The following is a 14,727-nucleotide window of genomic DNA, read 5'->3' as shown; positions in this document are numbered from 1 at the left end:
CACAACTGAGTGTTGATTCAAATGCTCCTCCTTGTGGTAAAGACACAACACCAACCTGTGAAACATAGAGAACTTGTACCTGGCTCTTACTGCCATGTATTCCAGCCTGAGTAAGAAATAAAGCCTGAGATAGAGCCACAACATGCTACAAGGCCGGTGAAATAGAAATGTGATGTACCTAGTTGTTACTGCCATGTATTCCAGCTATCTTTAAGAAAAAAAAAATCTGACTGTTACTGCCCTGCATCTCAGTGCATTTCAGAAGTCTGGGTAAACAGATTTGTGTAAATCTGCATTTGCCTTTACTGGTGCCACTCTTTTATACGATATGGTGCTGTATCTACCCCTCTTCCGCAGGAAGCTAGTCTTTATAGTGTAGGAGACCAAATTTTTTAGTTAGGCCTGTGTACCGCCCAGGCTACATGAATAGGTGTCTGCCAACACAACACCAAAGCCACCTACACTGTCTTGCTGTAGACAGCTAGCATCCAGATGCCACAATAAACTCTGCTGTGGAGAGCAGTTTATGTTTTCCCCAGCACGTCCATGTTACGGTTATGGTTAGGGTTACACTTTGTATGACTGCTGTGCAATTACATGTGTGAATGAAAGACTTCAGTCCCTCTCATTCAACTCTAATTAGCAACATAGTGACTGATTTAAGGTACCCTGTGCTCAACATAGCATTAAGAGATCACGCTATGGAACCATGTCCCCTAAAAATTATGTTTCTGTACAACTAAACTGCAACAGCAGAATCCTGCATTTTCCTGCCTCAATATTGTTAACCTTTCCTCGTTCACTGTGTGGACTGTAGTTTGGAAGCCCAGGGCAGATGCAGGAAACGTTGGGCCTTGAGGAGTTGTCAGTAGTTGTCAGTTTATTTGCTGACAAACAGCCTAAAATGCATACATTGCACTTCATTCATATCTATACTGCTAACTTCGAACTCTCTGCTAGGATCACCAGCCTCACCACTCTCTCTCTCTTGCCCGGTACATACACAACCTACATACTGAGCTATTCAAGAAAGGAGCTACACTACTTGTGTAACAATATGCTGCCTCACACTTCTCAAACTTACTGCAGGTCTTGCACACCAATGAAAAATCACATGCACAAAAATCCGAAAATTGCTGTTCCCCTCTCTGCTTGACAAGGTCCAGCCTTCAACGGGACACAGTCATGCCCATGAAAATGACAGAAATTTCATCGACTGGTAGTCAAGACAGCTTCCTGTGACAATGGCCAGATCCTTTATGGGACAGAACTCTGTTCTCTCAGATGTAAGGACAGATATGGCTTCCACCTCGGGATCATTCTAATTGATATCTATTTTTTAGAAGGAAGCCATGATGCAATGCATTGCTTTTTCCTTGAACCCCTATATCCCGACAACACTGGCCTTCTAATCTGGTCATCCAGACAAGGCACAGATTTGAGTATGTTTGATGTTAAACAGGTTCATTCCGAATGGCTAAGCTATCCCCCGCACATCTTAGTACAACATTTCAGCGTTAGGAAATTAAGCCCTTCCCTCAAGAGAGGGCTCTGCCTTAATCCTGAGAACATAACCTGCAATTATACAAAACAAGTTTAATGGTCAGAGAGTATTATGTCATGATGTCAAAGGGCATAGGGAATGGGTCCCCATGCTTCAACATGTATGATGTGGACAAGTTCTATTCTGTTTTGTATGTTTAGTTTCATAAAATCATTTTTTTCCCTTCCTGTCCAACATTGCTTCAAACTCATTTCATCTCTTTTCAGACTTTATCAGTCTAAAAATTGCAGGTGTGACTCACTACTTGATACAATAACACCACTTCAATTGGAAGTTTGTGTCAGTTTAACTGTGCTGTATTGTACTGCTTTTAATCCTCCCTATTTCACGCTAGAGGGAACAGTCAGCTGCAAAGCCCTTTCACAGTACATTCAACAACCTGCAGAAAAAAAACTGAGGATTATTTTAATTTTAAAAATCACCTGAACTTCTCCTTCTCCTGAACCATCTGTCAATCTGTCCATCCATCCATATATTACTAAAATCTTTTTTTTTGTTTGTTTGTTCTGGTTTTTGCCACCTAATTCACACTTACTTGGCTTTTATGACCAAAATATCCAACCACACTTTGGGTCATGTAATCAGTTTCATTTAACATTTAAGCCTTAATCTTACAGGATAATTCCTGTTTATCACAAATTGGGTCTTATTTGTACAGTTCTGGCCATTGTTTCTGTCAGTTGTAGTTAACCAAAGTAAGTGCTTAGATCTTGGAGCATGGGCACATTGCCCTAACAAAGTCAGACAGGCCAATAAATGAGATTACTTTAACTACTTAACTTGGAGTTAAAACTGAAAGTGAGCAGGCCTGAAATATGAGTAATAATCCCTGATTGCACAGAAACACTGTGTGCATTCATAACTACTGTTAGTATGGTAGATCAAAGTTGAACCTGCATGTTGTTGTGTAAACTGTGATGAATGTTGTTTCTTTTCTCCAAACAACTTTGGTTAACATGGAGGTTTGTTTAAAATCACCAGGTTTCTGTCTCTGCATGCAAAAGTGTGTAGTGATAGTATGTTTCCCTGATTTGCCCTTGGCTTCTACACCTGAACAGAAGCCATTTCCCAAGGCCACATAGGGGCAATATCAGGCTGCAGTTCATGACATTTCTAAAGAGTCACATATGCCTGTGACATGGGAATGTTCATCCTTTAACCATTGATCATATCTCTTCCAAATATCTAATGTGGACAATTTCCAACATCAAATTGCAAAGTGGTATGATAGGATTTTCAATTAGAAGTTTGACATTCACCTGGCACACGGTTTTGAATCTTGGTTGGTTCTGGCTTGCATATATCAAAAAAGATAAACCAAGGCCCTAAAAATGGTAATATCCCAATAAACAAATGTTTGGATCTAAAGGACTGAGTAATTGAAATTGTCTGCTGTGGAAAACAAGGCACTCTTAGAGAGATACCATTCCCATATCTTTCAAACAAGAATCAATGAAGTCGTAGATAAACCTATACACCTAAGACAAAATGTGGTGCCAGCTTGTCAAACTTTCGTTCTGCTACTGTTAATGTCCCAGTTGTCTGATAAGGGTGAAGTCTTTTAGGAGTGCAGATTTTCTTCTTTTTTTCTTTGACCCTGTTTGACATTTTTGAAGGAATTGACTTAATCAGTTCATTACAGATTCCAAGAATTCTCTTGATGAATTTCTCTTTAAAATTAACAAATGATTACAGCAAGGCACGTAGAAATGCCTCACATAGAAAATTAAATTCTCCATCTGTCTCACACTGATGTTTTATTCTTCACTTATCTGCCATGTGTTTCTATGCAAACCAGCATTCCAGCTATGTTTTTATTTTATTTTATTTCATTTTTTTGCCATAAATAAAGCACTCATATTTGCACTTAAGACTATGTGTAGATGATAAGCCATATAAAGACATATAGTTTACAGGATTTTCAGGCATGCAATAGATATAGAAGTTCACTTTTTCGAGCACTGGTCTTACGTTTCCATTTGAATTGTGTGAAGTGTTGTGGGTTCATTAAAATATAACTTCTCCACATTCATTTGACGAAAGTCATAAGACTGTTAGTACTGTTGGACTGTTAGTCACACTCTTTGGATTTACTGGGAAACCAGTCTCACAACAGTTTGTGTCCAGGTACACAAAATCTAATCTATTGATTTTCGACCATTTGTCACCATGAGCACAAAATCAATAGATTAGATTTTGTGCTCATGGTGACAGATAGTCGATTTTTTTGTGATAGCGCAACTTTTAGTTTGTGAATTCGTAAAGACATTTAATGTTGTGATTCCTGTACATTTAGAGGAATTTTTCATTGTTTTTGTGACAGAAAAATATCTAATCAGTCACTACAGCATTATAAAACCTTTTAATGGTTATACTTAGGCACTCACAGCACTTAAAAAGTTCACAGTGACTTCAGACACAGCATTGGGGGTAGATTAGTTAAATAATTATTGTATAATTGACCAATTGTGACTAATCATTTCTGCTGTATTTGGAAACTGTTGGATAGTTGACAGTAATATTATTTATTTTATTTATTTAGCCTATTTATCAGAACACATTTATCACATAAGATTAGCGTTTTTCCATGTCATTATAATGCACATTGATTTCTCCTATACAAATGGACAGTTTTCTTTACAATGCTAATGCAATGTATTTTAACACACATGATTTAAAAGATATGAACACCATCAAATTTTTTCTTCAAATCCAGTTAGGAGTATTCTTAAAGAACAAGCATATCATCATCTTAACATCTATAAATAAATGCCATTTCAAAACTCACTATATTAAAAAATATTTTTTTTCAACTTAACAAATACGTAAAAAAAAAAAGTGTAATGTCTATATCACCTACTTATGTCTGAATATAATTCATTCTGCCCCTTACTCACTTTGTTATTTTTATTGAATTATTATTTTACTGTGTAATGTTGTCCTAGTTGTACATATCTTTCATGTTATCTTATTTCAACATTTCAATCCTGTTTGTTTTCCTTTCTTCTGTTTGTGGTTAGGAGATGAGATCCTAAGACCTTATGAAGTCTCTTTGACATCTTTCCTTGACCTCATGACGTTTTCCACCAAGTTAGAGGAAAAGTGGTTAGGAAAGGAAATAAAGTGGAGTGAAATCTAAACAGATTTTTGTAGGGAGACACCCAGTTCGTAGCCAGTAAACTAAGGACAACAAGCATACCTGCTGTCAGGCAGCCAGAGGGGAGAAAATGGTTGAAATATGGGAAGAAGTGATGCAAATAAAGTCGCTCCTCAGTCTGCAATGGACTTTACATGACGATATATGGAATACTTGGAATAGTTTTATGAAAAATGCTTTTGATTTATCTGTGGACCCTTATGGTCAAAAGGAATATAAATCATTGAGGCAGACAATCAGATTTAAAGACCTTAAAGCTATGGAGTCACCATCGCTGGTTTTGCTGGATCCTGATGCTGGTAAATATGAATGAACACACGTCCTGCTTGGTGGCCAATTGGACCAGTGCCTGGGGGGCCCCACCCTCATCTCCACCTGAGCCCACCTGAGATGTGAATGTGGCAGGTAGCCTATGTTACCAGTTTAGCAGCCACACAATTTATCTTGTACTTTTTAACTAATTCAACCATAAGTTACTTTTAGCTATCTATTTCAACAATTCAGGCAAGGCACCAGGATGAAGTGACAGAGGGGACTGTTGAAAATATTTGTAGCATTTTTCATAAAATAAAGGTCATTGATTTAACCCCATGGTTAAATAACAACAACAACACAATGTCCATACAGCGTTATTCTCTGACAGAAAAGATTTGGTTGCTTTTGTCATTGCATCTCTATGCCAGGATGTGTGACACGGTGGAAATCCTGTCTGAGGACAGGTTACATATATTATTTGTTATAGGTCTGTCAACACAGAGGAATACGAATCAATCACTGTGTTGGCATGTGTGTGTCTGACTGATGGAGGAATCTGAATTATTGAACTGTATTGGTGGAGATGGGGCAGTATGTGCTTGTGTATGCTATTCAGCTACACACTGTTGGCTAATGTGTTGATACTGTCGCTGCTGGTACAGGAAAGTACTAATTCAGAACCAAGATTTGGCATCTTGGCTGTTTTTCACGCATGATGCACATGGTTCCCAACAAAAACAGACCAGAAAAAGATCTGTTGATAGTGGTACTGATATCATACCACCAACATTACATAAAACTGAAACCTTACACTATAGTTTCAATGACTGTTTCTGAATATGACACTAAAAAATATAAATAGTAGTAAAAGTGGAGATCACATGTGCTATATGGTCAGCAAAAACTCACTGTAATCTATAATTATAATATGTCAATAACTTAACAGGTGAAGGGCAGTAGTTTACGATGCATGTTCTCTCTCTCTCTCTCTCTCTCTCTCTCTCTCTCTCTCTCTCTGTGTGTGTGTGTGTGTGTGTGTGTGTGTGTGTGTGTGTGTGTGTGTGTGTGTGTGTGTTTTGCTCTGAACATTTCTCAAATTGGGACCCATAGGCAGGCTTAGCAGACAAGACTGGTATTAATGAGGAACTCAACTTATTGAGCCTGTAGGTGGCACTTTTCATTATTAAATCTTGATCAAGAGAAATGCAAAAAGTAAAATCTTGGTATTTTTCTGTGAGGCCACCTTTTATTTTGTACTTTATTATGTTTTTTCTGTCTGTACCTCACATAATGATCTCTGAATTACAATACTTTTGTTTGTTGCCGCCTACGAATTTTGAAACAGTCTGGCAGCACCTAACAAACCATAACCAAGGTAATTGTCCTGCAAATAGGGAGGTGAATAGGTTATACAGAACAAGACAGGAATGCTGAGGCAGGTTAGAGAATGTAACAAAGGAAATTGTGGAAATGGCTCTTTGTTTCGTTCTTTCAGTAAATACACAGACTAATTAGATGATGAGATGCAGCCAGCTGAGGCAGGCAGAAGCTCACAGGGCTAATTAGGGAACGAGCAACAGGTGTGCAGAGCGCAGGAACGCACTGAGGAGGAAGCAGGAGAACGTCCTGGTAAGGAATGTCTGACAAACACACTCTAAATATGGTAGTTGTGTCTTAATTCAGGGGCAGAATTATCTCAAATCCCAACTGTTTTGACTGCATATGTTATAATTTCTACTGTAACAACACAAAACTTGTCTGGTTTTGAACTAGGAAGTGTCTGCCTTTCAAGTCAATTGGGGACTGCTTAAACACATTAGTTCACCATGAGACCACTGACACCATCTCATGGGTCAGAGGGAAGAGGTACAGGTCCGTTCCATCAGTAACCCCACATTTAGAGATAAGGAAACACTTTGTAATACAGCCTTGTCCTTGTTCAGATAAGATGTCCAGCTACACAGGCTATCACATGTTAATACCAAGTGCAAATGGGTTTAGAGACTCCAGAGAATGGCATGCATTTACCCGTTTGAGGCTTCTAAACTTAATGCCAAATCTGAGCAGGGGTGAAGTATTGCATATGACTACTGTGCTGTTGATACTCCCTGCTGAATCTCAGGGATTCAGACCTTTTACGTTAAGACATTTTGACATGTCGTAACACGAAAAGCCCAGGTATAAGTGATGACATTGAAAAAGGTGTAATGCATTTTGGTTGACTAGAATGACTTACACGAAAATCTAGACAGAATAGACATTGTTCATTTCTTAGAGACACTTCTTGACCTTGTATGACAGTTCAAAATCTCTGCCCTCAAACAGCAGAATTAAACTGTTCAATAAATTAGACAAAATAATGTAACTTGCTGAGAGGGGTTGCATTAACCGAATATTTTCCATCATTGCCTGATTTTTTTTTTTTTTTTTTTAATTAATTTTGACATATTAGAGCAGAGTTAGATGGCAGGTTCTGTGGCATTACACTTGTGCAGGCAGACCCACAGACCTTTAACGTTTTGTGCACAGCCTGCATTGTGGAGGTAACTAAATCCCCCTGGAGCAAGGCGTCTTACTATCCTGGGCCTGATAGCGCAGTATGGGCGAAGGGCCTTGGAGCACAGCGGTGACATCTACAGAGAAGGGTGCAGCCGCACACTTGGCACAGAAGGGGTGCATGCTGTGGGATTTCCTCCCAGTGAAGCCAGTGATTGCTGAGCTCCAATCACTGCCCTGGTTGATATGTTCAACTTCAAAATTCTGGCTGAATTGGTGCTGTTAAATGTGGCAGCAGAGTGCGGCTTCCACCTTCATAACAAAATTAAAACATCCATGAGACATCTCTGTCTGAGGCAAATATATAAAATCTAATGACAATTGTCTCTGCAGCGATCTGCCTTGATGCGTACAGCCAGTTTATATCCATGGCGGAAGGTTTGAGTGCAGGCTTGGCTACAACAGGTCAGTAGAGTTCGGCTTAATTGTTTGTCAATAATTTGTTCATATTTTAACTTTGAGTGTTTAATTCAGTTAGATTGCATTGTTTATATTTGCCAGTTTAGGTACAATGGCCAAGGTGTTTCAGTGCCTTCTGCTGTCACTGTGGGAAAAGAAATTAATTTAACTGCTGTGTGGTGTTGACATGAAAAGTGACACACAATCAGCTCCTGGTTAAAACCTCCTGAGAGACTGGCACTGAATTAATCCAATCCGAGCAGCGATGGTTCGGGCAACAACTCCCATGCTCCTGTGCTATTTTATGATATCACCCAATGCTGTCTTGTGTTATTGTTTTGATTGAGAGACCAGACCAGAAGTTACATACTGTGTGATTAATGCTGGTAAAATTACACATTCTGAACTATTTGTATCCAGTTCTTTACAGTCCTTAAATTGATTGTTCTCCATCACACCCTCATCTGAAGATGGTGAGGTTGGGTGGTTAAATGGTGGAAATGGTGTGCAGTATTGTAAACATCAGAGAAAGGGCACCTCAACACTTCTGTTTAAGGCAGGATTCTTTACTTTGATATATAGTTGCCTCTTTTAGATGACGTTTTAAGCTTTTAGCAAGTTGTTGTTAATGCACATGAAAAGTCAGCCTCTCCGGTAATATAATGTAGCCAAGGACTGAACATAACGTCTGGTCCTTTACATGAGGAGTACAGTTAGTAGCTTAACTGAATTGTTTTCATTTGTCTGATGAATCTTTCAGTATTCACCTAAACACTTTTTTGTGGGTGGTACATGAAAGTGCACACTAAGCCAATGAAGTGGTAATGTAAAGATACTGTTTGATTCTCTTGCTTCTTACTCCCAGGTGACTGAGATAGCTTATAACTGTGCAGATATCTGTCTTCTAATTCCAAACAGTGGAGACAAAACTGCAAATTTTTCATAAGCAGAATATAAATTGAATATATCCATCAGAGTAGTAATACTGATCTTTATTTATGAGAACATGCCACAGATTATTAATATTAATTGTGGTTTGACTAATATCTTGAGGAACACTGCTCCATAATTGACTCATGCTGGTATCAGTGATTGAATTCTCAGTGGTTGTATGTTCCAAATTCCTCCCTTCTGAGTTGGACAATATAGCACTGCATCAAACTGCAAGTGATGTGCTGGATCTACTTTATTGGTCTCCATCATCGGTTAGATTCCACCTTAACACCAGCCCTGGCACCTGAATAAAGATTTCCTATCATGTAGCCTGAGCACAGGCGCCACGCTCTGGAAATGTGACGAATGCAAATGGGACGAGAGAAATCAAATGTGACTAACGTGTATGGAAATAGAGAAAATCAATTGTCTCCTGAACAAATGGATGAGCTATTAAAATGATTGTGTGCTACAGGAATATATTATCCTCAGCAGCTGCCTGCAGAGGCAACAGTGACTCATATTCCAAGTCTGCTTGGCCCGAGAAAGCGCGCAGAGCTCCCACTAAGGCAATTATATGCACACTCGGCATGAGCAGAACATGTGATTTATCTGCCTGCTCTCATGCTAATAGCTCTTACACATTATCATTATAACGAGCATAAAACATGTAATGAAAACATGCCTGCACCAAGTGAAATAAGTAGATTTTTTTGAAGTGGACTTTCAGATCTGAAAGGCATAGTTTGCTAAAATCTGACTGTTTTTCTTTCAAAGGAGATTGTCCAATGATGTTTTGAGACTTTGCTTTGAAGCAACATTACCATTTTTTTTTTTTTTTTTTTAAATAATACAAAAGCTTTAGATTTCCACAGAAATGTAAGCTTTGGTGTTAGGGAACAGAATTGAAACTGATGTTTCAAATCAAGATGAGGAGACATTTCTTTTCCTCACTCCATATCAGTGATATTGAGAATAGAGAATTAATTAAAGCTCACTTGCCAAAGAAACAAGATATGAAGGATTAAAGAGCATTTTATGAAACAATTGCAACAGACTGAAGTTTGGATAAACTGTTTCTCATCATTCTCTATGGGGTACAGAGGCTTCAGAGGAGAGGATTCAAACCACTCATCAGATAAAGACAGTCACTGGGCTTCAAATGTACCCTGTTTATTAAAGCTTCAAAACAATCAGAGCATCTCTGTAGGCATGGGAAAGGTTACACAGCATGAAAATAACACAGATTTTCTTGTTTTTGAAGTTTCACAACTGCATTTTAGAATGATTTCCCCCAAAATTAAAACAGATAATGTACATGATATCCATGCTCAATCCTATTAGCTGGAGGAAAATGTCAAGAGGGAGAGCCATCTGCCTTAAACATGATCCATCTCCACATGATAATAATGGGAGAGTAACCTTCTGAAATGACAGGTTTAGTGCAGCGTGAAACGTGGATCCATTAAAGTTTTCACAGTCAAAATTACAAAATGGCATTGTGGCACACAATGAGTGAGTGAGTGAGTGACCAGTGTCCTTCAGAAGAAATGACACATACCTTCTCCCCATTTGTCGTGATGAATTCAGGTGTCAGAACTCAACATTGGTGGGAAATCTCTGCGCAGGAATCAATGAAACAACAGATAAGAAGGCAAACACGAAAGCACAGAGTGAGCTCACAAATGCTTTGTTGTCAGACACTATACTTTTGTGTCGTTTACGTTGTTGCCATGATAAAAGACATAATGTAGTATCTAATATAGACCTTGGTCAATTAACGTGTCTCAGGTGATGTGATCACAGGTGGATAGCTTTAAGTAAGTCAGAAATTAAGGCAAGGCAAGGGAAATTTATTTGTATAACACATTATCAAGAACAGAGGTCATTCAATGTGGTCAACAGAAATAAGCATAAAAAAATAGAATTAAAAAGCATATAAGACAGCAGTATAAAAATGGATTACAAAACAGAGGGTATCTAATTAAAGCACAAGATTAAAAGACGAAATAAGGCAGTGGAGAACAGAGCAGTTTTTACCTTTCTTTTAAAGCCAGTTATGGTTTGGGCAGATTTGATATCCATTGGGAGCTGGTTCCAGCGTTGGGCAGTATAATGGCTGAAAGACATTTCACCCTGTTTACTTTTAACTCTAGGCACCACGAACTGACCAGCTCCTGCAGATCGTAGAGACTTATTAGGATCATATCATTGAACATTTCAGAAATATATTTAGAGCCTAGACTATTTATTGACTCGTAGACATTAGGTAAAACTTTGAATTCAATTATGTATCCAACTGGAAGCCAGTGCAGAGACCTGAGAATTAGAGTAATATGTTCTCTTTTCTTAGTTTTAGTTAGAACCCTTGCAGCAGCACTCTGAATACTAAGCCATTAGACAGTTACAGCTACTGAATAAGCTGTAGCTGTCTAATGGTCTTATTTGGTAAGCCAGCAAGAAGAGCATTGCAGTGATCAACTAAGAATATAAAAGGATATAAAGGCATGAATAAGTTTCTCCAAGTCTCTGACCATAGCTATGTTTTTGAAATTTGAAAATGCAGATTAAGTGTTAGCTTTGATATGGCCAAAGAAACTAAGATTTTTAACATGGGTTGAAAGTCTTCAGTACTCTATACTCTGGGAAAGTGCTAAGTTGCAACCTTCCATCTTTGTCCCCAAATAGAACTCCATCTTGTTTTTATTTAATTGAAGGACAACCAGCCATTCACTTTTTCAAGGCACAGACAAATAATCAGTGGAACTGAAATCATTTGGTGAAAGAGCTAAGTAAATCTAAATGTTGTCTGCATAGCTATGATAAACCACCCTGTGCCCTTGGAAGACCTGGCCAAGGGGGAGCATATACAGGTTGAACAAAAGGGACCCAAGAATGGATCCATGTGGGACTCCATATAGCATAGTAGTTTTCACTGACTCATGAGTACCAATAGAGACAAAACAATCCCTACCTTCCAAGTAGGTCTTGAACCATGTGAGGACTGTTCCTGAGAGTCCAACCCATTTTTCTAATTTTTCTAACAGTATTTTATGATCAACCAGGGCAGTTATTTTACCTGAGTCTGTATTCAGGCGAATGTCATAAAGTGCCTCCTATGAGGGCAATTTCAGCACTGTGATGATGAAAAGTGGGGTTTGAGATAGACTTATAATTACTAAGTGCAGAGGTGTCCAGATTTCTCTTTTTTAGGAGGGGCTTGATAATGGCAGTCTTTAGTGATGCTCGGAAAGTACCTGTAAGAAGGGAGCCATTCACAGTTAGCAAAAGTCAAGATTCTAAACAGCTAAAAACACTTGTGGGTAGAGGATCGAGCCAGCAAGTAGATGGCTAAAGATGTAGCAATATTTCTCCAAGTGTTTTACCATCAATAAATTCAGACAGAGACTGCATTTTTTCTGAGTGTTCGTTTAGGTTTTGTTAACACACTGCTTGACTGGAGCTGATGCTTACTCTAATGGTTTTGAGCAAACTCATTACTTTTTTGGCTGATATAAACTTCTAAGGTAAATGTGTTGGGGGATTCGTTCATTTATCCACAGTGGCGAATTGAGCATGAGTGCTGTTAATATTCCCATTAATGGTTATAAATATGGAGTCTGTCTTTTTAAAAATGGTATAATCAATTTGAGGCTTAGTTTTATTTCCGTTCATGCACAGCCTTCCTGCATTCCCTCTTTTGATTTGCCACTGCCGTGACATTTCTCCTTCCTTAAAAAATGAACTGGCTAAGATGGTGGTCCATAGATTGTGCTGTTATACTTGGTTCCATAGTTATTGCTCCCTTAAACAGAGTGCTGGTATTCTCATTAATCTACCTCTTATTGATAGTTTTAGATCTGGGTTGGGTGATTGGAGTGGCCAGCCGATCAAATTATGTAGAAATAAGATCATTTAATTAAAAGTGCTTTGTTGGCAAGTGATCGGATATTTCAACGGCTAACTTTAAAATGTTGGAAGGGCTTAGAACCACCTGAGGTTTATCTAAGGTATGAACAGATATTAGGCTTGGTGTGTTTACAAAAAGTGTTGTGTACTTCCTGTTTTGTCCCCTTTTTCTATTTCCTGTCAAGACAGGAATTGAGGAAGCTTCCGGCACACTGGGCCCCAGCTTATCCTGGGAAGAATCATGAGTGACATTAGCCTTGAAGCCTGGACCCAAAACACATCAGTTGGAGACAAACAACAAAATCTGCTTTGCTTTTTCAGAGTGGGGAGACTGAGGGTAATTCTGATGCTGCTATGGAAGTGGGGGAGGTGGAGGGCGTCATCGCTGTGACGATTGTATAGGTGAAGGCAGACGGGGAGGTCGCAAAGGAATTAGGGGGGAGAAAATGGGAATAGGGGTGAGTGAGTTGGATCCCAGCAGTGACCAGCTTTTTCATCTGGTCTGTGAACTCCACGAGGGGGAAGGAGGAGGAAAGGGTACCTGGAAAGGAGGGTGACTAAGGTGGGGTTTTGGGGTTTGAAGAGGTTGAATCCTCATAGACAGTTGATAGTAATGGGTTGTGATATCCACTTCTTCTTTGCTCAGATGTCTCTTATGATTAAGGCTCACTTCAGGTGGCGGCTGGGGTGGCTGTCCTTCAGAGTTTCTGCCACATTGTGTTGTGTTTTCCTCCTGTTTTGATTCCTCTTGCCCTTGGCAGAGGGAGACATATAAGGAAAAATAGCATTTTTTTTGTTGTTGTTTTTAAACATCTGTTTGTTCATTTTCATTCAACAACAACAACAAGGAACAACAGTATTTACAAAAAAAAAAAAAATTAGGCAGCCTGAGTGTCGATTATATTGAACCATCATCACTTGGTATACAGGTGCTGGTCATATAATTAGAATATCATGAAAAAGTTGATTTATTTCAGTAATTCCATTCAAAAAGTGAAACTTGTATATTGTATTCATTCATTACACACAGACTGATATATTTCAAATGTTTATTTCTTTTAATTTTGATGATTATAACTGACAACTAATGAAAACCACAAATTCAGTATCTCAGAAAATTAGAATCGTACTTAAGACCAGTACAAAAAAAGGATTTTTAGAAATGTTGGCCAACTGAAAAGTATGAACATGAAAAGTATGAGCATGTACAGCACTCAATACTTGGTTGGGGCTCCTTTTGCCTGAACTACTGCAGCAATGCGGCGTGGCATGGAGTCGATCAGTCTGTGGCACTGCTCAGGTGTTATGATAGTGGCCTTCAGCTCTTCTGCATTGTTGGGTCTGGCATATCGCATCTTCCTCTTCACAATACCCCATAGATTTTCTATGGGGTTAAGGTCAGGCGAGTTTGCTGGCCAATTAAGAACAGGGATACCATGGTCCTTAAACCAGGTACTGGTAGCTTTGGCACTGTGTGCGGGTGCCAAGTCCTGTTGGAAAATGAAATCTGCATCTCCATAAAGTTGGTCAGCAGCAGGAAGCATGAAGTGCTCTAAAACTTCTTGGTAGACGGCTGCGTTGACCTTGGACCTCAGAAAACACAGTGGACCAACACCAGCAGATGACATGGCACCCCAAACCATCACTGACTGTGGAAACTTTACACTGGACGTCAAGAAACATGGATTCTGTGCCTCTCCTCTCTTCCTCCAGACTCTGGGACCTTGATTTCCAAAGGAAATGCCAAATTTACTTTCATCAGACAACATAACTTTGGACCACTCAGCAGCAGTCCAGTCCTTTTTGTCTTTAGCCCAGGCGAGACACTTCTGACGCTGTCTCTTGTTCAAGAGCGGCTTGACACAAGGAATGCGACAGCTGAAACCCATGTCTTGCATACATCTGTGCGTGGTGGTTCTTGAAGCGCTGACTCCAGCTGCAGTCCACTCTTTGT

General features: G+C 39.1%; 1 protein-coding gene and 1 long non-coding RNA gene across 6 annotated transcripts in view; both read left to right on the top strand.

Moving 5' to 3' along the window:
* Nucleotides 1-14,727, top strand: part of LOC139626812 (inactive N-acetylated-alpha-linked acidic dipeptidase-like protein 2) — a 496,369-nt gene that overhangs the window by 246,499 nt on the left and 235,143 nt on the right. The window lies entirely within an intron of this gene.
* LOC139626816 (uncharacterized) lies at nt 5,982-9,707 on the top strand. Its single transcript, XR_011692428.1, has 3 exons — nt 5,982-6,605; nt 7,866-7,937; nt 8,034-9,707. It is a non-coding gene; the product is annotated as an uncharacterized lncRNA (long non-coding RNA).

Source organism: Trachinotus anak, unplaced genomic scaffold (assembly GCF_046630095.1).
Source record: "Trachinotus anak isolate AG129_WGS33_773 ecotype Australia unplaced genomic scaffold, CSIRO_AGI_Tana_v1 ptg000010l, whole genome shotgun sequence".
Classification (NCBI taxonomy): Eukaryota; Metazoa; Chordata; class Actinopteri; order Carangiformes; family Carangidae; genus Trachinotus; species Trachinotus anak.
Note: the sequence above shows the minus strand (reverse complement) of the source record. Positions and strands in the feature narration are given on the sequence as shown.